The sequence below is a fragment of the Bos indicus x Bos taurus genome, chromosome 21 (assembly GCF_003369695.1).
Source record: "Bos indicus x Bos taurus breed Angus x Brahman F1 hybrid chromosome 21, Bos_hybrid_MaternalHap_v2.0, whole genome shotgun sequence".
NCBI classification, from domain to species: Eukaryota; Metazoa; Chordata; class Mammalia; order Artiodactyla; family Bovidae; genus Bos; species Bos indicus x Bos taurus.
In genome coordinates, this window is record NC_040096.1 from 2,286,244 (window position 1) to 2,312,498 (window position 26,255).

The 26,255-nt window shown below is 38.4% G+C and overlaps 1 long non-coding RNA gene across 3 annotated transcripts in view; it reads left to right on the forward strand.

Annotated features, from left to right (window-relative positions):
* The window catches only part of LOC113879504, a 139,920-nt gene that overhangs the window by 76,902 nt on the left and 36,763 nt on the right, over nt 1–26,255 (forward strand). Inside the window, exon 7 of one of the 3 annotated variants that reach the window (XR_003507342.1) lies at nt 14,481–14,575. The exons of 1 other annotated variant lie outside the window; for it this stretch is intronic. This is a non-coding gene — a long non-coding RNA (uncharacterized LOC113879504). Of the gene's footprint in view, nt 1–14,480; nt 14,847–26,255 lie in introns of those variants that run through there. One more of the 3 variants, XR_003507341.1, reaches the window with a different exon arrangement.

Genomic DNA, 26,255 nt, shown 5'->3' on the forward strand with positions numbered 1-26,255 from the left:
AATTCATCTCCTTCTAACATGTAAATACCTTCATTCCATCCCCAAAAGACTCAAAAGTCTTAACTCATTTCAAAATCAACTCTAATTTCCAAATCTAACCTAAATATCATCTAAATCAAGTATGGGTGAGACTTCAGGTATGATTCATCCTGAGGCAAAATTTCTCTTGAGGCTGTGAATCTGTGAAATCTGATAAGTTATCTGCTTCCAAAATACAAAGATGGGACAGAAATAGAATAGACATGTCCTTTCCAAAAGGGAGCTACCAGAAAGAAGGAATCACAAGTCCATAACCTAGCAGAGCAAATTCCATTCTAAGACTCAAAAATTGTACTCCTTAGCTTAGTGCTCTATCTTCCTGGACTATCAGGGTGATGGTCCTAGGCCCTTGAAGGCAGTCTTGTTTATCTCTGAATTAATTACCTTTTGAGTTGTTTTCCCCTTTTCTTGAAGGAAAACGCGTATTTACAGAGATAGCTCTATTGTCATATACTATAGAATCCAAAATCACTACAGATGGTGATTGCAGCCATGAAATTAAAAGATGCTTACTACTTAGAAGGAAAGTTATGACCAACCTAGACAGCATATTAAAAAGCAGAGACATTACTTTGCCAACAAAGGTCTGTCTAGTCAAGGCTATGGCTTTTCCGGTGGTCATGTATGGATGTGAGAGTTGGACTATACAGAAAACTGAGTGCGGAAGAATTGATGCTTTTGAACTGTGGTGTTGGAGAAGACTCTTGAGAGTCCCTTGGACTGCAAGGAGATCCAACCAGTCCATCCTAAAGGAGATCAGTCCTGGGTATTCATTGGAAGGATTGATGTTGAAGCTGACACTCCAATGCTTTGGCCACTGAAATATTTGGCCAATGAAGAGCTGACTCATTTGAGAAGACCCTGATGCTGGGAAAGATTGAGGGCAGGAGGAAAAAGGGATGACAGAGGATAAGATGGTTGGATGGCATCACCAACACAATGGACATGAGTTTGGGTGGACGCTGCGAGTTGATGGACAGGGAGGCCTGGTGTACTGCGGTTTGTGGGGTCTCAAAGAGTTGGACACGACTGAGCAACTGAACTGAACTGAATAGAATCTCAGAAGTCTAAAAGCTTTCCCTCATTTTGCCCTATCTTTATCCCCTTTAGTCCAACCTGGAAGTGTTTCTGCTGCTGGAACCCATCTCAACTCTTGGCTTCATCTGAGATGGCTGGTTAGTCAGTGAGTTGTACGTGTAGTCTCTTTGTGGGTTTTTTTCCCAGCCACACTTTGGTGTTCCCTTTAGAATATAATTTCTTGTATTTTTAAGTATGTATAGGCTGATAATTTTCCAAATATTGAAGCTCTATTTCCTTTTTGCCTAATTGTTCCTTCAATTTATCTCTCTTTTCTCACATTTTATTATAAACAACAAGAGAAACTGAGGCATAGCTTCAACAGTTTGCTTAGAAATCTCCTCAGTTATGTGATGATCAAGATCATCATATAAAATTTCTACTTTCCACAAGACACTAGAACACAATGCAGTTAACTTCTTTGCTATTTTGTAGCAAAGATCAACTTTCCCCCAGTAATCAATAACATTTTTTTCATTTCTACTTGAGATGTTACCAGAATCACATATTCCTACCAACAGTCCTTTCAAAAAAATCTCAGTTCAGTTCAGTTCAGTCGCTCAGTTGTGTCCAACTCTTTGCAACCCCATGAACTGCAGCATGCCAGGCTTCCCTGTCCATCACCAACTCCCGGAGCCTACTCAAACTCATGTCCATCGAGTCAGTGATGCCATCCAGCCATCTCATCCTCTGTTGTCCCCTTCTCCTCCTGCCTTCAATCTTTCCCAGCATCAGGGTCTTTTCTAAGGAGTCAGCTCTTCACATCAGGTGGCCAAAGAATTGAAGCTTCAGCTTCAGCATCAGTCCTTCCAATGAATATTTAGGACTGATTTCCTTTAGGATGGACTGGTTGGATCCCGTTGCAGTCCAAGGGACTCTCAAGTGAAAGTGAAGTCGCTCAGTCATGTCTGACTCTTTGCAACCCCGTGGACTGTAGCCTACCAGGCTTCTCTGTCCATGGGATTTTCCAGGCAATAGTACTGGAGTGGATTACCATCTCCTTCTCCAGGGGATATTCCCGACCCAGGGATCAAACCCAGGTCTCCCGCATTGTAGACAGACACTTTACCATCCAAGCCACCAGGGAAGTCCCAAGAGTCTTCTCCAAAAAAGCATCAATTCTTTGGCACTCAGCCTTCTTTATAGTCCAACTCTCACACCCATACATGACTACGGGAAAAACCATAGCTTTGACTAGACAGACCTTTGTTGGCAAAGTAATGTCTCTGCTTTTCAATATGGAGTGTAGGTTGGTCATAACTTTCCTTCCAAGGAATAAGGGTTTTTTAATTTCATGGCTGCAGTCACCATCTGCAGTCATTCTGGAGCCCAAACTGTAGCTTAGAAGAATTTTTTTTTCTCACAATTCTGGAGGGTTGAAGTTCAAGTTCAAGGTGTTGGTAGGTTTGGTTTCTTCTGAGACCTCTCCTTAATTGCAGGCTATCCCTTTACTGTGTTGTCATATAGCCATTTCTCTGTGCTTGGTGTCTCTTTTTGTGTCCAAGTTTCCTCTTATTATAGGAAAACCAGTCAGACTGGATTGGGCTTTCCTGGTGGCTCCACAGTGTGTCTGTCTGCCATGCAGTAGACACAAAGACATGGGTTTGATCCCTAGTTGGGAAGACCCCCTGGAGGAGAACATAGCAGTCCACTCCAGTATTCTTGCCTGGGGAATCCCATGCCAGAGGAGCATGGTGGGCTACAGCCCATGGGGTTCCTAAGAGTTGGACATGACTGAAGCAACTGATCACACACACACAGACTGGATTAGGAGACACTCATATTACTTTATTTAACTTTAATTACCTCTTTCAGGGTTTTGTGCAAATAGAATCACATTCTGAGGAACAGAGAGGGCATCAACATATTTGAGAGGGACACAGTTTAGTCCTTAATATAACTACATATCTGGCAGGATGGTAGGCAGACAATTAAAAATTCCTCAATACTTTTAACCCAAAGCATTTTCTCCCCTCTTCAACAAGTCTTCCCCTGGCTTTTGTAAGTTTTTAAACTAAAATCCAGAATTCTAGTCAAGTTGATTGTGAACATTTTTAATTAAAAATTTTTATTTTTAGATTAGTTTTATTTTTTTATTTTATTTTTTAACTTTACAATATTGTATTGGTTTTACCATATATCAAAATGAATCCGCCACAAGTATACATGTGTTCCCCATCCTGAACCCTCCTCCCTCCTCCCTCCCCATACCATCCCTCTGGGTCGTCCCAGTGCACCAGCCCCAAGCATCCAGTATTGTGCATCGAACCTGGACTGGCGACTCGTTTCATATATGATATTATACATGTTTCAATGCCATTCTCCCAAATCATCCCACCCTCTCCCTCTCCCACAGAGTCCAAAAGACTGTTCTATACATCAGTGTCTCTTTTGCTGTCTCGTATACAGGGCTATTGTTACCATCTTTCTAAATTCCATATATATGCGTTAGTATACTGTATTGGTGTTTTTCTTTCTGGCTTACTTCACTCACAGAAAATCTAATTGAACAGAGTTTTCTCATATGTCTCCTGTTCCCACACATGCATACTTTCTTCACTATCTGCATCTTTCACCACAGTAGTACATTTTTTTTTTACAATCAGTAAACCTATACTGACAGATCATTATTATTAAAGCCCATAGTTTATATTAGGGTTCAGCCTTGGAGTTGTATATTCTATGGGTTTTGACAAATGTATAATGACATGTATCCACCTTGTAGTATAATACAGAAAGACTTTACTGCCCTAAACATTCTCTATTTTCTGCCTATTCATCACTTCCTCCCTATTAACACCTGCCGACTGACTAGTCTTTTTTCCCCCACTATCTCTGTAGCTTTGCCTTTTCCAGAATACCATACAGTTGGAATAAAACAGTACATAGCCTTTTCACATTGCATTTAATTTTTCCCCGTGTCTTTTCATGGGTTGACAACCAATATCTTTTAGTGCTGAACAATATTCCAATGTCTAGGAGCACCACAGTTTATAAATTCACCTACTGAAGGGCATATTGGTTGCTCCAAATTTGGCGGTTATTAATAAAAATTCTCTAAACATCCATGTAGACAAAAGTTCTCAGTTTACTTGGTTATATATCACAGAGTACAATACCTGGATTATATGTTAAGAGTATGCTTAATTTTATTTTTAAAACTGCCAAACTGTCTTCCAAAGTGGCTATAGCATTTTGCATTGCACCCAGGAATCCATATCATCACCAATACAACACAATATCTCATGTGGTATTGCCTGTGCTCTGGATTTTGCCCATTCTAGTGGATGTATAGTGGTGTCTCACTGCTGTTTTAATTTGTGGTCACCTGATGTGGAATATCTTTTCATATGTTTATTTGCCATGTGTATGTTTCTTTGGTGAGGTCATTTTTAAGGTCTGTGGTCCATTTTGTATAACCAATTGCTTATTATTGTTGAGTTTTAAGAGCTCTTTGTATATTTTGGATGAGTTCTTTACCACAAGTGTGTTTTGGAATATTGTTTCCCACTCTGAATTGTCCTCTCATTCTTTTGACGTTGAATCTATAGATCAAGTTGGAAGAACTGACATTTTGATAATACTGAGTCTTCATATCAATGAACGCGAAATATTTCTCCATTTATTTGGTTAGTCTTTTATATCTTTCATTAGTTTCATGGTTTTCTTCATATTTTGTTAGCTTTATACCTAAATATTCAATTTGGGAGAATGCTAATTTAAATAATAATATGTCCTTAATTTGGGCTTCCCTGGTAGCTCAGCTGGTAAAGAATCCTCCTGCAATGCAGGAGACCCTGGTTCAATTCCTGGGTCTGGAAGATCCACTGGAGAAGGGATAGGCTACCCACTCCAGTATTCTGGCCTGGAGAATTCCATGGACTATGTAGTCCATGGGGTCAGAAAGACTTGGACACAACTGAGCGACTTTCACTTTCGTGTTCTTAATTTCAAATTATACAGGTCTATTGCTGGTATACTGGAAAGGACTCAGCTCAGTTCAGTTTGGTTCAGTCACTCAGTCATGTCCGACTCTTTGTGACCCCATGAACCGCAGCACGCCAGGCCTCCCTGTCCTTCACCATCTCCCAGAGTTCACACAAACCTATGTCCATTGAGTCGGTGATGCCATCCAACCATCTTATCCTCTGTCATCCCTTTTTCCTCCTGCCCTCAATCTTTCCCAGCATCAGGGTCTTTTCAAATGAGTCAGCTCTTCCCATCAGGTGGCCAAAGTACTGGTGTTGTTGTTGTTTACTGTTTGGTGTTCTCTAAGATTCCCAGATCTGTGGTTTTGTGTGTGATATTAATTCGGGGATATTCTTAGTCTTTATTGTTTCAAATGTGTTTCTGTTCCTTTTCTCTCCTTATTCAGGCAGTGGTCTGCCTTGTGGTTTCTCTTCTCTGATGGATCTAAGGATAGCTGTTGATTTTTCAGTTTGTTCAGCTTTTTACTTGTTAAGAATGGTGGTTTCTAGTTTTTAGTTAATTATTTTAATTAGAGGATAATTACTTTACAATATTATGATGGTTTTGCCATATATCAACATGAATCAGCCACAGGTATACATGTGTCCCCCCAAGTCCTGAACCCACCTCCCACATCCCTCCCCATCCTATCCTTGTGGGTTGTCCCAGAGCACTGGCTTTGGGTGCCCTGTTTCATACATCAAACTTGCACTAGTCATCTGTTCTACATGTTTCAATGCTATTCTCTCAAATCATCCCACCCTTGCCTTCTCCCACTGAGTCCAAAACTTTGTTCTTTATATCTGTGTCTTCTTTGCTGCCCTGCATGTAGGATAGTCAGTATCATCTTTCTAAATTCCTTGTATATGCATTAATATACAGCATTTTTCTTTCTCTCTCTGACTCACTTCACTGTGTAATAGGCTCCAGGTTAATCCATCTCATTAGAACTGACTCAAATGCATTCTTTTTATAGCTGAGTAATATTCCATTGTGTGTATGTACCTCAACTTCCTTATCCATTCATCTCCTGAAGGACATCTAGGTTGCTTCCATGTCCCAGCTATTGTAAATAGTGCTTCAGTGAACATTGGGGTACATGTGTCTCTTTTAATTCTGGTTTCCTCAGGATGTATGCCCATCAGTGGAATTGCTGGGTCACATGGCAGTTTTTCCTGGGCAAGTTTCTGTAAGCTTATTGGTTGCTTCTTTGAAGGGATGAAGCTCTATCTTTCCCTCCTTGCAATTCTGGTGATGTTGCTCCTTTTTCTTTTAATTGATGTTTGAAACCATTTACATTTGAGGAAACTATTGTTGCATCAGTGCTTACATGTGCCACTTTATTTGTTTTCTATTTATTTTCTGCTTCTTTTCTAGCCTTCCTATGGATCACTTGAACATATTTTTAAAGGACCAACATGATTTATTTATGAGTGTTTTTCAGTTTTTATAATTGTTTTTTATAGTTCCCTCACCACTCCAGGCAAAAGAGTATAAGTCTGTTATTATGTCCTTCACCTAATGGGAACAGATTTTTTTTTTTTTCTTTTTGGTATGTCTGTACTATTTGAAGTTCAAGTTGAAGGCTTGAAGCAGTGTTCTGCCTGGAATATATAAGAAGTATTAAAGAAACACACTACAACATTCCTGAAGTCTCAAGGTTCCTAGGCAATCCACCTTCTTCCTTCCACACAGTAGCTGTTGGAGACCTCTTATGCTTGTTTATTATGTTATGTCTAGGGAATTTTAATTGAATGGGTGAGAATATGAGAATAATGAGGATTCTTCCTTTTGGCCTGAACTAGAAATCTCTCTTACTACTTTATCAGCTTAAAATTTATCTCCCTTCTAATATGCCAATTTCCTGAACTCAGAAAGTTACAATCACATATTGCTAAAATGATTCATTGTGATTTAGCAAAAAGTTTTGAGGTTTCATGTAAAATCCAACTGGACATCATTTTGGCTTTTCTGATCTAACTTCCTTCACTACTGTGACTCATTGACTTTCTGACTCAAATTTATAATAGGCCCATGGTTGTCTTACAATCTTCCAACAACTCAGACATTACCTCCAGTGATAGGTATCCTTCAAAGCAGGGAACAACACAGGATGTTCTAATATTATGTTGCCGACCTCCCAGTTCCTACAGACACATTCAGTGGCACATCATATTGCATAGATTGAGAAATTTGTCGTTCTGGAGTTTTGTTTTGGCAAACCTAAGCATTATTTTTTAGTGATGAACAGAGAAGCCTGGCATGCTGCAGTCCATGGGGTCGCAAAGAGTTGGACATGACTGAGTGACTGCACTGAACTGACTGAAGAATTATTTTTAAATTTTAATCTCCTTCCTTAAGCTAGACACTCTGTTTATGTATTTAACTCTAGAATAGCAGCACATTTGCTTGAGGAAATTTCTCCAGCCTATGATTGCCTTTTTACTTCAAGTCAAGATGAACTAATGGTTAGTTTCTCTGGCACAAAATTATCCAGCAGGACAGTACTTTCTGCCTTAAATCCATTCCTCTAAAAACTTGGGGACAATTTAAAGTACTGTGGCTTCAGATAAATTTAGTATGCTAGTTGAAACAAAATTATGCTCCTATATAATTGTGCAAGGAAGGAAACACATCAAGATTAGTGCTGATCATAGGTAAAGAGAATACATTTTATTTTAGAGAGAAAATGTTTCTTGAGTATTGAAGAAGCTTTATTAGAATGACAATAGTTTAATTAAAACATCATACTGAATCCTTCCATCTCTTTGATGATATATAGCTTTTGCAAAGTTATGTGCATGTCTTCTTCACAATTTTCCCTTTTTGGTTCATCATATAATTGGGTAACATGGAAATATGCAGAATTTTCACCTTATGTAGGTCTTGAATGTTCCATTATTTCAAAATCTGTCATAGAGTACCTCTTCATATAGATATTGAAAATTTCTCCCTCATACCATTATGATTATATATAAAATATTGATTAATATTATATTTTTCTACAATGGCATAGTTAAGACTGAAGACAGTTCTATAATTTCTGGTTGATGGACATAATTTTCTTGAGTTTTGACACTGAGGATACAGTTCAGGGATGCTCAGTACAAGGATATATATGCATATATTTCTCACTGAAGTCTTCTTTGACTCCTGCTACATTAATTTGAAAGCATAGCATTTCCTGTCCCTTATCTTGACTCATTTTCCCTGAGAGCTTTTATTACAATCTGATATGCATTTTGGGCCATGTTTATTCATTTGAACATCTTTATTCATGTTCACTTTTATTTTAAGAAGCAAAAAGAAGCTACTTTTGAGAAGATTATCTAATATGTGACTTCTCTGCTCTAATGGTGCTTCTTTTCACAAACACTGCCATCTGCTGTAAATGACAGTAAGAAGTACTCTTGTGTTGAGCACAATATAAGAATTGAGATGATGTTCAAACATACTATCAGATTCTTCTTAACAGACTCTAACAAGGAGAAAGTTCACATTTGATACAATTGTATTTCTGAGCTATTTCACTCATGTAAAACTCATAGCTATATCAGTTTTTTCCAAATGGCTAAAGAGGCCTTTCTCTCTTTAGCAAGAAAGTCTGATTCTGAGCTTCAGTTCTTGTTTTTGTTCAGGGTTTTGGGTGGATTTTTGTTGTTTACTTTTGGTGCACAAACATTTCTTCTTTCATCCAAATTTCTTCTGTTAGCAATAAGAAATACTTTTCAGAGAAACATATGATATTCAAATCATTTACAATTATGTTTGTTTAAATACTATTTTGACTCATTGTTCTCTAACTCACAATAAAGAGGAACTTCTGAGGACAATGGGCTTCCCTTGTGGCTCATCTGAGAAAGAATCACCTGCAATGTGGGAGACCTGGGTTTAATCCCTGGGTTGGGAAGATCTCCTGGAGAAGGGAAAGGCTACCCACTCCAGTATTCTGGCCTGGAGAATTCCATGGACTGTATTCCATGGGGTCACAAAGAATCAGACATGACTGAGTGACTTTCGCTTTCACTTTTCTGAGGACAATGTATGATTCTGAGTTCATTTTCACAAATACCACTTGGATTCATTTTAATTTCTTCTTATAGTAAGAAAGCAAATGTTAGATTATTTTTAAAATTCAATTGACAACGTAAAATTTATGAAAATATTTATAACTCCCAAGTATTAGAAGGAGTAAGAACAAAGGAGAGAAAGAAAAAGACAATCTTGGAGAATAGGCAAATAGCAGAAGCAGAACATAAAAGGAGAGGGAAGAAATTCTGCAGCATCACAATGTGTTGAGGTAAGAGAGTAAAATCTTGGGGAATCAACCAGTGTCATAAGTGGAAGAAGAGGGAGAAAAGGAAGGAAATTTTCATTATTTCATAAGGGAGAAAATAATGAAAATTAGCAGTGATTAGAAGACTAGGGAAGAGAGAGAAAATTATGGAGAATTTTCCACAGTGAGAATGAGAAAAGGGATGATAAAAGCTTATAACAGTGGCATGGAAAAGTAACAGTAGAAATGAGAAGTGGAAGGAAAACTTGGAGATGATAGTAAGAAAATGGGGGAAGACATTCTTGGAGAATTAGCTTGCTACTAGAGACAGTCATGTAAAATTGGAAGGCACAAAATACAACATCAGAGCAAGGCACAGATTCCCCCACAGCCAGTCCCTCCCATCAGGGCAGTTTGCACAAGCCTCTTATTCTTAACCATCAGAGGGCAGACAGAATGAAAACCACAATCACATGAACTTTGAGCCATGCTGTGCAGGAACACCCAAGATGGATGGGTCAAGCTGGAGAGTTCTGACAAAACGTGGCCCACTGGAGAAGGGAATGGCAAACCACTTCAGTATTCTTGCCTTGAGAATCCCATGAACAATATGAAAAGGCAAAAAGATATGACACTGAAAGATGAACTCCCCAGGTCGGTAGGTGACCAGTATGTTACTGGAGAAGTGTGGAGAAATAGTTCAAAAGAATGAAGAGGCTGAGCCAAAGCAAAAAGACCCAGTCATGAATGGGACTGGTGATTGAGGTGAAGTCCATGCAGTAAAGAACAATATTGCATAGGAACCTAGAATTTTAGGTCCATGAATCAAGGCAAATTGGAAGTGGTCAAACAGGAGATGGCAAGAGTGAACATTGACATTTTAGGAATCAGTGAATTAAAATGGACTGGAATGGGTGAATTTAATTTAGATGACCATCATATTTACTACTGTGGGCAAGAATCCCTTAGAAGAGATGGAGTAGCCCTCACAGTCAGCAAGAGTCTGAAATGCAGTACTTGGATGCAATCTCAAAAATGATAGGATGATCTCTGTTCATTTCCAAGGCAAACCATTCAACATCACAGTAATCCAAGTCTATGCCTCACCCACTAATGCCAAAAAACCTGAAGTTAAACAGCTCTATGAAGACCTACAAAACCTTCTAGAACTAACAAAAACAACAAAAACAGATGTCCTTTCCATCATAGGGGACTGGAATGCAAAAGTAGGAAGTCAAGAGATGCCCGGAGTAACAGGCATGTTTGGCCCTAGAATACAAAATGAAGCAGGGCAAAGGCTAACAGAGTTTTGCCAAGAAAACACACTGGTCATAGCAAACACCCTCTTCCAACAACACAAGAGATGACTCTACACATGGACATCACCAGATGGTCAGTACCAAAATCAGATTGATTATATTCTTTGCTGTCGAGGATGGAGAAGGTCTATAGAGTCGGCAAAAACAAGACCAGGAACTGACTGTGGCTCAGATCATGAACTCCTTATTGCAAAATTCAGGTTTAAATTCAAGAAAGTAGGAGAAACCACTAGACTATTCAGGTATGACCTAAATCAAATCCCTAATGATTATACAGTGGAACTGACAAATAGATTCAAGGGATTAGATCTGATAGACAGTGCCTGAAGAACTACGGGTGGAGGTTCATAACACTGTAACGGAGGCGGCGAGTAAAACCAGCCCCAAGAAGAAGAAATGCAAAGAGGCAAAATGGTTGTCTGAGGAGGCCTTATGAATAGCTGAGAAAAGAAGAGAAGCTAAAGGCAAAGGAGCTAAGGAAACATCTATCCATCTGAGTGCAGAGTTCCAAAGAATAGCAAGGAGAGGTAAGAATGTCTTCCTCAGTGATCAATGCAAAGAAATAGAGGAAAACAATAGAATGGGAAAGACTAGAGATCTCTTCAATAAAATTAGAGATACCAAGGGAAAATTTCATGCAAAGATGGGCACAATAAATGAAAGAAATGGTATGGACCTAACAGAAGAAAATATAAAAAAGAGGTTGCAAAAATACACAGAAGAGCTAAGATCTTCACAAAAAAAGATCTTCATGACCCAGATAATCACAGTGGTGTTTCACTCACCTAGAACCAGACATCCTGGAATACAAAGTCAAGTGGGCCCTAGGAAGAATCACTATGAACAAAGCTAGTGGAGGTGATGGAATACCAGCTGAGGTATTTCCAATCCTAAAAGATGATGCTGTTAAAGTGTTGCACTCAATATGCCAGCATATTTGGAAAATGAGCAGTGGCCACAATACTGGAATATGTCAGTTTTCATTCCAGTCCCAAAGAAAAGCAATGCCAAAGAATGTTCAAACTGCCACACAATTGCACTCATCTCACATACTAGCAAAATAATGCTCAAAATTCTCCAAGCCAGGCTCCAACAGTATGTGAACCATGAACTTCCAGATGTTCAAACTGGATTTAGAAAAGGCAGAGAAACCAGAGTTCAAATTGTCAACATCCGTTGGATAATAGAAAAGCAGAAGAATCCCAGGAAAACATCTACTTATGCTTCATTACTATGCTAAAGCCTTAGACTGTGTGGATCACAGCAAACTGTGGAAAATTTTTAAAGAGACAGAAATACCAGACCACCTTCAGTTCAGTTCAGTTCACTCGCTCAGTCGTGTCTGACTCTCTGCAACCCCATGGACTGCAGCACACCAGGCCTCCCTGTCCATCACCAACTCCCAGAGTTTACTCAAATTCATGTCCATTGAGTCAGTCATGCCATCCAACCATCTCATCCTCTGTCATCCCCTTCTCCTCCTGCCTTCAATCTTTCCCAGAATCAGGGTCCTTTCCAATGAGTCAGCTCTTCATATCAGGTGGCTAAAGTATTGGAGTTTCAGTGTCAGCATCAGTCCTTCCAATGAATATTCAGGACTGATTTCCTTTAGGATTGACTGGCTGGATCTCCTTGGAGTCCAAGGGATTCTCAAGAGTGTTCTCCACACCACAGTTCAAAAGCATCAGTTCTTCAGAGCTCAGCTTTCTTTAAGTGCAACTCTCACATCTGTACATGACTACTGGAAAAATTATAGTTTTGACTAGATGGACCTTTGTTGGCAAAGTAATGTCTTTGCTTTTTAATGTGCTGTCTAGGTTGATAATAACTTTTCTTCCAAGGAGTAAGCATCTTTTAATTTCATGGCTGCCATCACCATCTACAGTGATTTTGGAGTCCCCCAAAATAAAGTCTGTCATGGTTTCCATTGTTTCCCCATCTATTTGTCATGAAGTGATGGGACCATATGCCATGATCTTTGTTTTCTGAATGTTGAGTTTGAAGCCAATTTTTTCACTCTCTTTCACTTTTGTCAAGAGACTTTTTAGTTTTTCTTCGCTTTCTGCCATAAGTGTGGTGTCATCTGCATATCTGAGGTTATTGATATTTCTCCCAGCAATCTTGATTCCAGCTTGTGCTTCATCTAGCCCTGGATTTCTCATAATGTACTCTGCATATAAGTTAAATAAGCAGGGTGACAATATACAGCCTTGATATACTCCTTTCCCTATTTGGAACCAGTCTGTTGTTCCATGTCCAGTTCTTCATCCATTGGATCATCTAAAAAACAAGAGTTTCAGAAAAACATCTACTTCTGCTTTATTGACCAGACCACCTACCTGCCTCCTGAGAAACCTGTATGAAGGTCAAGAAGCAACAGTTAGAAATGGAAATGAAATAATGGGCTAGTCCCAAATTGAGAAAGGAGTACATCAAGGCTGTATATTGTCACCTTGCTTATTTAAGTTATATGCAGAATACATCATGCAAAATGCCATACTGGATGATTCACAAGCTGGAATCAAGATTGCAGGGAAAAATATCAATAACCTCAGATATGCAGATGACACCACCCTTACTGCAGAAAGTGAAGAAGAACTAAAAAGTCTTCTGATGAAAGTGAAAGAGGAGAGTGAGAAAGCTGGCTTAAAACTCAGCATTCAAAAAGCGAGGGTCATGGCATCCAGTCCCATCGGTTCATAGCACATAGAGGGGGAACAAAAGCAACAGTGACAGACTTTATTTTCTTGGGCTCCAAAATCACTGCAGATGGTGACTGCAGCCATGATATTAAAACACACGTGCTCCTTGGAAGAAAAGCTTTTACAAACCTAGACGGCATTTTAAAAAGTAAAGACTACTTTACTGACAAAGGTCCGTATAGTCAAAGCTATGGTTTTTCCAGGACTCATGTACAGATGTGAGAGTTGAACCATAAAGAAAGCTGAGCACCAAAGTATTGATGCTTTTGAACTGTGGTGTTGGAGAAGACTCTTGAGAGTCCCTTGGACAGCAAGGAGATCCAACCAGTTCATCCTAAAGGAGATCAGTCCTGGATATTCATTGGAAGGACTGATGCTAAAGCTGAAGCTCCAATAGTTTGGCCACCAGATGCGAAGAGCTGACTCATTTGAAAAGACCCTGATGCTGGGAAACATGAGGGTGGGGGGAGAAGGGGGCGAGAGGATGAGATGGTTGAATGGCATCATTGATGCAATGGACATGAGTTTGAGCAAGCTCTGGGATTTGGTGAAGTCCAGGGAAGCCTGGCATGTATGCTCCAGTCCATGGGGTTGCAAAGACTCTGACATGACTGAGTGGCTGAACTTAACTGAAATGGAAGTGGAGTAGAGGGCAAGAAGGTAGTGAAAATTCTAGAGAATCACAGGTGTAAGAAGGGGAAAGAAGTGGTGAGAAGGTGAGAGAAAATGCTGATGCACTGACAGCTGTCAGAATGGGGAACTAGGAGGCAAAGGAAGAGAATAGCCAAAGTGCAGATGTCCAAATTCAGGCACAGTGTCTAGGTCCAAGCGCACAACAGGGCCAAGGTAAGAGCCGTGATGCAAATGTAATGACAAGGTCCAGTCTGAGATCTCGTGCTAACATCACTGTCTAGATTTGAGGTCCAAGAACCATGTCCAAGGTTAAGGTCTAGTTCAAGTTCTGTTCTTGTATTTACTCTCTTTTATCCAATTAATCATTAGGATGAATTCATTCATGTATGCTGAATTGCTGGTTGCCTCCTAAAGCTTTACTTACACACTGCCAACGTGCGCATTTTTTTTTTTTTTTTTTTTTAGGGCAAAGCAACAATATAACTCCAGAGCACAGTCAATAAGACACTTATGTGAAGGACTGAACAGAAAACTCTCTGGTGATACAGTGTCATCTAAGGGTAAACAAGATACCATTAGAGCAACTGGACTGGGTGTCCTCCAAAAAATCCTCCTTAACTATCATTTCCCAAAATGAATCAAGCACTAAATAATGTGATGCTGCTGGCAAAAGTATTAGTAGTAGTAGAAGGAGGAGGAGGAGAAGGGAAGAAAAACAGCTCCTCTTTGCTACTAATCAAGGGTGAACTTGTATGCTTCCCCATTCACTGAGGCAGAAGGTAAATTCAAGAAAATAGTTTCTCTTATAAAAAATTAAAAGGTTTAAATGGATGGCCATGCACCAGAGGTGAAAGAATTAATTTTCATTTTACATTTTCATAGAATCAGATTTATCTTTCCCTCAACTATTCTGAATGAATGGGATTGTTCAGTTGTGATACCATCTAACATTTATAGGATGCTCTTCAGTTCACAGAGCATATTTCTACTCTAGTGACATTACTCTGACATGACTGAGTGACTGAACTGAACTGACCTGACACTACTTTGGCCCTCAGGTTCATCATCTCCCTCTGGGATTATTACATAAGCATTTTCTTTGGTCTCTTGTGTCTAGTTCCATGGAGATCAACTGACAGGATCTGATGGAGTCTTTGGACACTCTCACGAAACGGTGCTTATGCCCACTGACAGGAACCTTTTAGAATTTCAATATTTTCCCCTCCTTCCTCTGCATCCTTGATTCCATCCTCACATTCCTGCTGCAGTCTTACACGTTCTTACCAGTGTGACCAACGAAACCCTCTATGCTTTTTTTTTTTTTTTTGCTTTATAATGTTGTATTACTTTTTGCTGTACAGCAAAGTGAATCAGCTATATGTATACATATATCTCTTTTCTGGATTTCATTCCTAAAAAGGCCACCAGAAAGCATTGTGTATAGTTCCTTGTGCTATATAGTAGGTTCTCATTAGTTACCTATTTTATACATAGAGTGTGTGTGTGTATATATATATATATATATATATATATATATAATATGTCAATTGTTCTGTGATTTTTAATTGTTTCCAAGTAAAACTGAATCCTGCAGAATATATGCACTCTCATCTGCTTCTGCCTACCTCTCATATATCATACCTCCTGACATACACTGTCCTTTCCAGGCCCTTGAACCAACTGCCCTTCCAAGATCATCTGTGAGGACCTTTGCCTAGAGTAGAAGTGAAGTGAAGTGAAAGTCACTCAGTCGTGTCGAACTCTTTGTGACCCCATTGACTATACAGTCCATGGAATTCTCCAGGCCAGAATACTGGAGTGGGTAACCTTTCCCTTCTCCAGGGGACCTTCCCAACCCAGGGATTGAACCCAGGTCTCCCACATTGCAGGTGGATTCTTTACCAGCTGAGTCACCAGGGAAGCCCTTACCTAGAGTAACTTTTCTCCAACTCCTCCCTACTCTCACAACTAGGGCAGACATTGCTTTCCCCTGGACACCCACTAAGGGAGGCAGATTTGATTGCCCCTCTTATGCTTCCATCGGCTCATGTAAACACACTTGACGGGCCACCTTGCCACATTCAAGTGTGTAATTATAAATGGGCACATTGTCCTCAGCTTCACTTTAGGTACCTTGAGAGCAAATACAATATGTATGTCCCCAGCATGTAGTACAATGTGGCCATACTAAGAGATTAATGAATATTTTCTAAAAATTTATTTGCTGAATAAAATGGATCTCATGGATGATATATGTTAGGCTCTGAAAAGTTAAAGTAACTTTATAGAAGTCATGCCAATCTGAAGGGTAGATCTGGAATTAAAATGTATGTACAGTTCTTAACCCACAGCCCACGCCCATATGACGTTCATGTGCTATTATCTTGCAAATGTTCTTCAGAGCCATCCTGAAGATATACTCTTCAGGGTTAGGGCCTCCGGTTCCACGAGGGGAGCACGAGGGGGAGCTGAGAAAAAGGATATAATTTCCAAGGAGAGCTGCCAGTTCTCTTCCCTGCTTTCATACTTCCCACTGGCCAGAGAGATGCCACTGAAGGCCCTGGCAGGGGGACTGACACCGTTCTCACTCACTTTCAGATGCTGACCTTACCCTGGAATTCAGAGGAGATGGAGATCAAGCTGAGTTCTGTAAATACTGAGGGATGTTAATCCCACTCACCTGCAAGCAAAAGATTAAGCATCTACTGCAAGAATTCTGATTGAGCAGACCTATTTATTTGCCTATTTATAGGAAAAACAACTCTCAGTTAAGACCCAGACCTCATTGTGTTAAGGACATAAACATAAAATTGCTAGGTGGAGTCAGTATTCAGACAGCTTCCCTGATGGGAATGCAGACAATCTTTAATGGCGGCTTAATCAAAATCCCTTATAACTGACTATAGCATAATTTCTGGTACTTTTGGCTCATGAGATTATCTCATTCCAGTACTCTTGCCTGGAAAATCTCATGGACGGAGGAGCCTGGTAGGCTGCAGTCCGTGGGGTCGCTAAGAGTCGGACACGACTGAGTGACTTCACTTTCCCTTTTCACTTTCATGCATTGGAGAAGGAAATGGCAACCCACTCCAGTGTTCTTGCCTGGAGAATCCCAGGGACAGCGGAGCCTGGTGGGCTGCCGTCTATGGGGTCGCACAGAGTCGGACTCGACTGAAGTGACTTAGCAGCAGCAGCAGTACACCTTCAGGACTCAGTACTAGAGCATATTTCCTTTGTCAGGAACAAATACCTAGAAAGAATCCACTCTTGATGCCATGTGGCAGCATGTCCACAGCTTCTGAATGAATGAGTGTTATGAAGGGAAGACTGCTGCCTATGCTATGTTCTGAGCCTCTTCATGATCCCCAGACAAACTTACTCTGTTGGATATAGGTGTGTACCAGGAGAAAAACGGAGAAGTCACTTTCATAGTCTTACCCAGGGGAAGTGGGTAGGCTGTTAGGTCTGCTCCAGGGACTGGTGTAGGGTTAGGCTTATGACACAATGTAGAGCATCTGGTGTCTTCGCTGGGATTTTTTTCTTCAAAAAAACCATCAGGGAAGAAACCCTTTTTCTCCTGAGGTAAATCTTGGGCTGCTAGCACCCCTACCCACCATGTGGGAAAAAACCCTGAGTAATAAAGTTCTGAAGACCTTGGGAAAGCCTTGCATGCAGCTGTGCCACAGGCCAAGAAACACTTCAACATTTTAAGACATTGAGGCATAACTCAATTCAGTCGCTCAGTTGTGACCGACTCTTTGCGACCCCATGAACCACAGCACGCCAGGCCTCCCTGTCCATCACTAACTCCCGAAGTCCACCCAAACCCATGTCCATTGAGTCGGTGATGCCATCCAACCGTCTTTTATGTGTAGATATACCACAATTTGTTTATTCATTCATCTGTTGATGGGTATCTGGGTTGTTTCAGTTTGGAGCTATACAAGTTAAGCTGCTGTGTACATTCATATTTTTTGTAAAAACATCTGATTTTACTTTTCTTGGGTAAATACCTAGGAGTGGGAATGGCTGGATTATATATATGGTAGTAGGTATAAGAGTAAATTTTTTGTAAGAATCTGATAAACTGTTTTCTGAAATTATATCATTTTACATTTCCACCAGCAGTGTATGAGAGAACTAGTTTCTCTACATCCTTTTCAATACTTGCTATTGGTCAGTTTTTTTTATTTTCAGTACTTGGATGGATGTGCAGTGGTTTTTCACTGTGACTTTATTGTACATTTCCTGAATGATTAATAATGTTGAGGGGTTTAAATGTGCTTATTTGCCATTCATATATCGTCTTTAGTGAAGTGTTTTTTCATCTTTTGCCTATTTTTCAATTGGGTTGTTTGTTTTCCTATGGAGGACATTTAATAGCTTTTATATACTTTTGATAGAACCCTTTATTAGGTATGTGATACACAAATATTTTCTTCCACTTTATTTCTTGTCTTTTCATTCTCTTGGTGTATTCAAAGGGCAGAAGTTCTTAGTTTTTATGAATTCCAATTTGTCATTTTTTTCTTTTATGCAATGGAGTTTTGGTGTTGTGTTTAAGTCTTTGCTTAGCTCCAGGTCATAAATATTTCTCCTTCCTTCTTCTTTTGGCATATAGATATTCAATAGTTCCAGTATAATTTGTTGAAATCTTTTCAAGACCTTTCTTCATTGAAGAGTCTGAATCTTTGTTAAAAATCAACTGTCCACATAAGTTTAGGTCTGTATCTAGATTATCTATATTTGCTATGCTTATGCTAAAAGCACATCCTTGATTACTGTAGCTTTATGTGAATGTGAAAGTTGCTCAGTCATGTCCAACTGTTTGTGACCCCATGGACTATACAGTCCATGTAATTCTCCAGGCCAAATCTCTGGAGTGGGTAGCCATTCCCTTCTCCAGGGGCTTTTCCCTGTAGCTTTATAGTTTGTCTCAAAGCCAGTTTTAGTTAACTCACTTGGTTATTTTTAGCTATTTTGACTATTCTAGGTCCATTGCACTTCTATATGAATTTTAGAACCACCTTATTAATATCTACAAGAAAAAACCTCCTAGCAATTTTGATTGGGGTTTCATTGAATCTCTAGATCAGTCTGGGGAGAACTGACATTTTAACAATATTGAATCTTCCAACCCATAAACAAGGCATATCTCCCCATGTCTAATGTATTAGCTGTTCTTAAATTTCATTCAGTGGTGATTTTAGCTTTTAGTATACATGTTTTTCACAACTTTTGTCAAATTTATCAGTAAGTATTTCAGATTTTTGATGGTATTGTAAAAGGTAGCTTTTATTTCAATTTGTGATTGTTCATTGCTGGTATATAAAATATAATTTTTTATTATATTGATCTTGTATCCTGAAACCTTGCTAAACTCATTCGTTCTAATAGCAATTAGTACCTACAGAGATGATCATGTCATCTGTAAATAATGATATAATATTTCTTCCTTTCTTATCTAAATGGCTTGATTTCTTTATTTGACTGGCCAGAACATCTGGTACAAATGTTAAATCAAAGTTGACAGATTGGATATATTTGCCTTATTCTCAATCTTAGAAATAATTCAACCTTTCACTTGTAAGTGTGATGTTAGCTGTGGATTGTTATAGGTTACCTTTACCAGGTTGAAGAAGTTCCATTCTATTCCTAGCTTACTGAGGATTGAAAGTTGGATTTTTGTTGAAATGCTTTTTCTGCATTTATTGAAATGAATATGTGGGTTCCTTTTTAGTTTATTAATGTGGTAAATAGCATTGATTGACATTCAAATGGTAAAGTAAACTTGCTTTCCTGGGATAAACTTCACTTGGTCTTGTAATATTACCTTTTTAATATTTTGTTAGGGTATGATTTGCTATAATTTTGCTAAGAATTTTTCTATCTATGTTCATGAGGATTATAGGTCTATAATTTTCTCTTTTAAAAAATATCTGTCTGCATTTTCTATCAAGATAACACTGAACTCAGGATAATTTGGAAAGTATTCTACCGTTTTCAATTTTCTGGAAGATTTTGTGTAGAATTGGTATTACTTCTTCCTTAAATGTTGAGTAGAATTCAGCAAAGGAAGTTATCTATGTCTGAAGTTTCCTTTGTGGATAATTTTCCAGCTACATATTCAGTTACTTTAATAGACATAGGGCTCTTCAAGTTTATCTATTTCTTCTTGAATGAGTTTGAGCATTTCATCTAAGTTGTCAAACTCACTGACAAAATGTTCACAATATTCATTTGCTCTCCTTTCAGCATCAATAGAATCTGAAGTGAAATCAACACTTTTAGTCTTTAAAATAGTTATTTTGTGTCTTCTCCCTTTTTTTGTCCTGACCAATCTGACTTGAAGTTTGTCAACTTTACTGATTTTTCTCAAAGAACTAGCTTTTAGTTATATTGATTTTACTTTATTATTTTGTTTTATATTTCATTTATTTCTGCTCTGTTCTTTTTTTATTTCCTTTCTTCTGCTTATTTTGCTCTTAATTTGTTCTTTTTACAGTTTGTTGAGGTGGGAAGCTAATGTCATCCATTTGAGACCTTCCTTTTCTAATATAGATGCTTAGTGCTATAAATTTTGCCCTAATAATTACTTGACTTTCAAAAGTTTTTATGTATTTATATGTTCATTTTGATTTAATTCAAATTTATCTTAATTTTGTTTTTGATTTTTGTGTATGTAGGTGTTTGGTAACCAATTTCAAATATCCATGATTTTCCATAGATTTTTTCTGTTACCAATTTTTAAATTTAATTCCATTGTGGCTTGGAAACATGCTTTGTATGCCTTCAGTATTAATTTTTATTACTGTGGTTAAGAGTCACATAAAATGAATCTCATTTTGGCTGTGGGGCAGGGGCGGTGGGTGAGGGAGCAATGCATAGCTTGTGGGATCTTAGTTCCCTGACCAGAGACTGAACTCGAGCCTTTGGCAGTTAGTGTAGAGTCTTAACCACTAGACCATCAGGGAATTCCCCACACAAACAATTTTAAAACATGCAATTCACAATCCTGTGGCATTTAGTACATTCACAACTTTTTGCAACTGTCACCTTTATCTAGTCACCAAATATTTTTACTACTCTCAAAGGAAACCCCATAACCCCATTAAGTAATTAATCATCATTCCTCTTCCTCACAGCCCCTGACAACTAGTAATTTGTCTCCATAGATTTGCCAACTCATATGAATGATATAAAACGTGGCCTTTTGCATATAACTTCATGTAGCATAATGTTTTTGAGGTTCTTCCATGTTGTAGTATGTATCCATACTTCATTCCTTTTTATGATGGAATAATATTACATTGTATGGATATACCATACTTTGTTTAACCATTCATTAATTGATAAACATTTTGGGTTTTCCCCACATTTTAAATATTGTGAATAGTGCTGCTATGAACATTGGTGTACAAGTTTTTACTTAAAACTTCAATTAGTTCGGGCATTCTTATTAGAGGAATTGATGGTAAATTTATATCTAGTTTCTTTTGGAACTGCCAAACTGTTCTCCTCAGTGGATGCATCATTTTATATTCCCACTTGCAATGGTGAGGGTTGCAATTTCTCCACATTCACACCAACATTTGTTAATTTTCTTTTTTTTTTTTTAAATTATAGCCATCTTGTAGGTGTTAGGTGTTATGTCAAGGTTTTGATTTGTATTTCCATAATGAATAATGATGGTGAACTTTTATTCATGCATTTGGTGGCCATTTGCATACACTGTTTGGAAAAATGCCTATTTAAGTACTTTATTCATTATATAACTGAGTTATCCTTATTGTGGAATTGTTAAGAGTTCTTTAGATATTCTGAGTAGACATTTTTATATTTGTCCATGTATCTACTCTTACCAGAGATCTTCAGATTTTTATATGGCTTTGAATTATTTGCATCCTTTCATTTCAACCTGATGGACTGCCTTTAGCCTTTCTTAAAGAGCAAGTATTATGATAATGAATTCTTTCAGCTTTTATTTGCAAATGTCTTAATTTTTCCTTTTTTTGGAAGCACAGTTTTGCTGGGTATAGAAATCTTGGTTGACAGGCTTTCATTTTTTGTTTTCCCCTTCAGTTTTTTAAATATATCAATCCATTGCTTTCTGGCCACCAAAATTACTGCTGAAATAATTAAACTGATAATTATATTGAAGATCCCTGTACATGATGACTTACTTCTCTCTTGCTACTTTCAAAATTCTTTGTCTTTTGACATATTATAATGTGTCTTGGCATAAGTCTCTTTGAATTTATCCTACAGAGATTTTTGGGATTATTAGATTTATAGAGTTATGTCTTTCAATAAATTTGGGTAGGTTTCAGCCATTATTTCTTCAAATTTTCCTCTCTTTTTCATATGGGATTCCTGTAATGTCTATATTGGTTTGTTTGATGATGGCTCACAAGTGGTTTAGACTCTATTCACTTTAATCTTTTTTCTTTCTGTCTGACAGATTTGACTCATTTCAATTGCCCTGCCATCAAGTTTGCCAATTTCTTCTTTCGCCTTATTAAATCTGCTGTTGAGTTCATCTGATAAATTTTTCAATTCAGATATTGTATTTTTCAGATCCAGAATTTCTTTTTGATCCCTCTTTATAATTCTGTCTCTCTATTGGTATTCTCATTTTGTTCATATATAATTTCCTATTTAAAAAATTTTTTTTTGGTGTTTTCCTTTAGCTACTTGAGCATATTTAAGACAATTTCTTTAAAGTCTTTTCCTAGTAAGTCCAATGTCTGTGCTTCTTCAGAGGTGGCTTCTGCTAATTTATTTTCTTTTACTGAACTGGTCATGCTTCTTTGTATGCCATGTAAGTTCTCCTGGTTGAAAATTTGCATTTGTAAAAACATACAGCTTTCCCAGTCTTTGTAGACTGTTTTGTTGCCAAAGCAGTCTGCCACTGACTAGCTGGGCATTCTCTGAATCTAGGAATCAGCTGAGATAAAAGCTTAAGATCTTCTTAAAGTATGCATCTTGCCTACACACTTTCTCAATTCTCTTGTCTTATTTTCTCAAGAGTCTCACTTCAGCTTCTCTCTGTGATTTTAAATGGTCTGTTATATGTCTCCACACATAATCTCTTGCTCTGGAGGTTGCACATCTGTAGTATCATTGCAAATTTCACCATCAGTGTCTGCCACTTTTCCCCATCTGAGATCTGTTGGGTGAGACAAAGACGAGTCCGTCAAGTAGCCCCCAGGCAGGTTAAAAAGTTGCAAATAAGGGCTGTTCTGCTCCCTCTAGTTTAAAGGAGGGAATTAAGAACTGAGTTTTCACCTCATCCAAAGCAAGAACACACCAAACCAGGAGTTGGTGGGGTGCTTTGGAGTAAAACACCAGTAAAGCTTTCTATAATACCATTTTGAATGTGTTTTGTTTCCTTGCCTGAGCACTTGCTTGGTTGCTACAGACTTTTGTATGCCTTCCAGGGTTCCTGCAAGCTTATTTTAGCCAGTCTTCTGATTCTTCTCTTATGTCTCTACGGGAGAACAACAGTTCTGAGCTTCCTGGTTCACCATTTTGCTATTGATACTTATTTTATGACCCAGAATATGATCTACCTTGGTCAACATTCTATTCACTTGAAAATTATGTGCATTCTGCTGCTATTGTGCAGAGTGTTCTAGAAATGTCAGGTAAGTCAAGGTGATTAAAAATAGTGGTAAAGTCTTCTATAACCTTACTTTCTGTCCATTTATTCTATCAATAATAGAAAGATATGTATTAAAATATCTCACTTTAATTGTGGATTTATCTATTTTTACTTGCATTTCTATCAACTTTTATTTCAAGTATTTTGAAGGCCTGTTATATCTTATTAAATTGATTTATGATTATGAAGTAAAACTTTATTATCCCTGGTAATATATTTGAGTCTTTTTTAAATATCCAGTCTGATATTCTCTACCTTTTCATTGCAGTTTTTATATGCTTTACATTTAATATGATTATTTTTATGGCTAATATTAAGTCTGTCATCTTATTTGATTTGCATTTGTCTTATCGGTGTTTTTTTTTTTTCCCCCTTTTCTGCCTTCTTTTGGATTGAGTACTGTATTCATTTCCTAGGTTTACTATAGAAAATACTGCAAATCAGCTTACTTAAAATAATAGAATATTTTTGGTCTCAGTTTTGGAGTCTAGTCATCCAAAATCAAAGTGTCAGCTGGGTCATGTTCTCTATGAAATCTGTAGGAGAGAATCCTTGCATCTTCTACCTTCTGATATTTTTCAGCAATCCTTGGCTTTTGATTCATTTCTCCAATCTCTGCCTCTATCATCACATGGTCATCTTTGCCCTGTGTGTCCTGTTCTTGTCCTCGAATAAGGACATCTGTAATATTGAATTAGGTCTCATCCTAATAATCTGAGCTTCAGTTGATTACATCTGAAAGATCTTATTTCCAAATAAGGTCACATTCACAGATATCAGGGGTTAGGATTTCAACATATCCTTTTGGGGTACACAATTCACCCATGAGAAGTATTTTATATGACTCTCTCTCCTTTGTTGGCTTATTGATTACAACTATGCTTTATTAATTTATTGGTTGGTTTAGGGTTTATTGTATACCTCTTTATTACAGTCTGCCTTCAAAAGCTTTATAATACTTTATACTGCTTATAAAACATTTATAATTAAAAGCAGTAGTGTATCAGGGACAGATGGGTTCTCATCTTCAACAGTTGTTTACAGCTGCCACCTATTCCAATTTGTTGGTGCTGCATTGTTAAATATTTGAAGATTATCCCTGGATGGGCTCTGTTGACTGTAAAATAAAATAGCAATTCTAACTTGTAGGGACTCAGGCTTGGGGAAACAACCCTAAAGGAGAAGGAAAAGACAGTCAATAAATGAATAACTGGGTAAATTTAGTCCCTTCACCAGTTGCAATAAACAATCCAACTACCCAAACCATTGTGATGGCTGTTCTGCTATTTAAGATCAGTGACATGAAAGAGGGACAATCCTATACAGTGTGCCATGGGTCATCATTCTCTGAAAGCCACGTCCCCCTACAGAGGCGTGAAGTACAATTTTCTCATGTCATTTAAGATGCTATTAGCTGAAGACTTCTGGAATGATTTGATGAAACAGCTCAGCCATGTGACTTACAATCTGGGTGTTTTCCCTCCATGCAACTATCCACGGGTCAGCAGCATCTCAAGGCTGCATGTGCATGGTGGTAGGGAGGCTGATGACAGGACCTGGAATCAACAGCACCTGGGAAAACATGCTTCCTTGTTCAGGTAGCCTGTTGCCTCTTAAAACTCACATAAGAGAAGCATGCTCTTTTCCTCAAGCCATAGCAAACATTCTGTCATATCTCATAGGCCCTTAGTGGTTTTGGCCAGACCCCAACCCAAGCCAGTCACTGTGCAAGGCAGGTGGCATTATCCTGACTGGCTTAGATGGATCCATCTACCCCTGTTGCTGGGCCTGCCCTCCAAACTGAATGATAGCCATTCAGCTGGAGAAGGATGGCCTGGATATTTTGGGGGAAACCTGATTTCATGAAAACTCCTTTAAATTTATGTAGTAGTTTCTCATTTAGAAATCACTTTTACACAATTTAATTTTACTAGTAAAAATAACACTTTTACCCTAAATGTAAGTAAAAGATAAGGTCCGGGTAGGTGAGGAGTTATCAAAGCTATGTGCTTTTACACAGCAGAGTTTAGCAAAACAGTAAATCTTTTAAGGGATACAAACACAGAGGAAGTCTAAGATTTTGAGACAGTTTGGTGTGCTGAAGGAAGGCTCAGCATTATTTCAGGAATACAGTGTCTACATAAAAGAGGTTATCATCTGCCGCTCTTGAGGAGAGTCAAAGAAGACTGGGAAGCAGGAGAAGGGAGGACAGGAGAAGAGGCAGGGAACAGATGACTTACACACTGTTTGGGTAACAGTCAATGGACCCTAAGGGGAGGAAGACTATAGTTGTTAAAAAAAAAGACATAGCAAGTAACATTCTGAGTTGCAAAGTGGCTGGGTCACTAACACACTACATGCTTGGTTGAACAAATGCAGCAGTTTATTTGAAGGTGCTTGTGTAAATGCAGCTGTGGTTTGAGGAATACCAGAGCCGTGGTCAGGAATTTGGGACTTCTGCAGGCTGCACCGGCACCTGCTAGCAGGCTCTGTAGCCCACCCTGCTGTGACCTGTCTGAGGCTATCTAGAGGAGATCTACAGTTAGGGCCATATGTCTGTCAACAACTAATGTACT